The sequence below is a fragment of the Carlito syrichta genome, unplaced genomic scaffold (genome assembly GCF_000164805.1).
Source record: "Carlito syrichta isolate Samal-C Ts95f unplaced genomic scaffold, Tarsius_syrichta-2.0.1 Scaffold257838, whole genome shotgun sequence".
In the NCBI taxonomy this organism is placed as follows: domain Eukaryota; kingdom Metazoa; phylum Chordata; class Mammalia; order Primates; family Tarsiidae; genus Carlito; species Carlito syrichta.
The window spans coordinates 183,826-185,459 of NW_007201934.1; the positions used below are offsets into that span (position 1 = coordinate 183,826).

The 1,634-nt window shown below is 38.9% G+C and overlaps 1 pseudogene; it reads left to right on the forward strand.

Annotated features, from left to right (window-relative positions):
* The first annotated feature begins 293 nt into the window (after positions 1-293).
* LOC103253943 lies at positions 294-716 on the forward strand (annotated as a pseudogene).
* Positions 717-1,634: the final 918 nt, after the last annotated feature.

Consider the following 1,634-nt stretch of genomic DNA (forward strand, 5'->3'; position numbering starts at 1 on the left):
AGTTTCCACTATTTATATGGTCAGGGTTTAAACTAGAAAGGTATATGGCATGGTAAGAGTTAGCTTCTGAAGAACTATATAGGGCAGTTGAAACAATAATATATTGCTTTTTCGAAACACCAAAGTCATTAGAAAAGAAAACTAGAAAAAATGTGTAGAAGTTTGGAAGGAGGGTAAACCCTTTCAAGATTGATATGGTTGGGCGGCCATGGCCGTGGACATGAATGGTTTTACCCAGTGGGCCCTGCGCCACTGTCCCCTCTGGCCCGGGCCATCCTGCTCTCTGCATGGCCATGGCCTTCACCTTCACAGCCTTCTGCTACATGCTGGCGCTGCTACTCACCGCCACGCCATCTTCTTCACCATCTGGCACATTATAGCATTTGATGAGCTGAAGACTGATTACAAGAATCCTATAGACCAGTGTAATACCCTGAATCCTCTTGTACCTCATCCTTGCTTTCTTCTGTGCCATGTTTCTTTGTGCGGCAGAGTGGGTCACTCTGGATCTCAACGTATCCCTCTTGGCCTATCATATTTGGAGGCATGTGAGTAGACCAGTGATGAGCGGACCAGGACTCTATGACCCCAAAACCATCATGAATGCAGATATTCTAGTGTATTGTCAGAAAGAAGGATGGTGCAAATTAGCTTTTTATCTTCTAGCATTTTTTTCCTACCTATATGGCATGATCTATGTTTTGGTAAGCTCCTAGGACAACACACAGAAGAATGGGTCCAGTTAAGTGTATACAAAAAACCACCAAATGAAGAGATTCTATCCAGTGAGATCCTGTTTCCAAGAGTAACCTATATGGAATTTGATCAGTTACTTTAAAAAATGATTCCTTATTTTTTAAATGTTTCCACATTTTTTGCTATGGAAAGACTGTTTTCATATGTTATACTTGGATGAAGAACTTAAATGGAATTATGTGTAAATTAATATAAAATGATTACCTCTGGTGTTGACAGGTTGAACTTTTACTCCTTAAGGAACAGGCATAATCCTCTGATGCTGTATTAATTCCTGACTGTCCTAGTCCATTGGAACCTTTTGTTTATAGGAACCTGTAGAGTTCATTTTGGTTTTATGAAACGGAATTTAGCTATAGATTAGCTGTAGATGTCAAGTACTTCTGATGAACTGAAAATGTATTTCTGACTTGTGGGAAACTTCATGGGTTTCCTCATCTATAATGTAGGTGATTATATATGGATACATTTACAAAAGTAAGAAGAGTGGGATTTTTTCCCTTTGACTTGAATATTATCGCTGTATATTGCATGAATGAGAGATTTCTCATATTTCCATCAGAGTAAAAAATATACTTTAAATCTTAGGCATAAAAGAACATGATATATAAATATATGCTGAATTACTTATGGAGAATGCATTTAAAAGCCATCTACGAGAAACCCACAGCCAGCATACTCCTAAATGGACAAAAATTGGAACCAATTCCTCTGAAAACTGGAACTAGACAAGGATGCCCACTCTCTCCCCTCCTGTTCAACATAGTATTGGAAGTCCTGGCTAAAGCAATCAGAGAAGAGGAGGCAATCAGAGGTATTCAAATAGGAAAAGAGGAAGTCAAGTTATCTCTCTATGCAGATGACATGATGGTGTACCT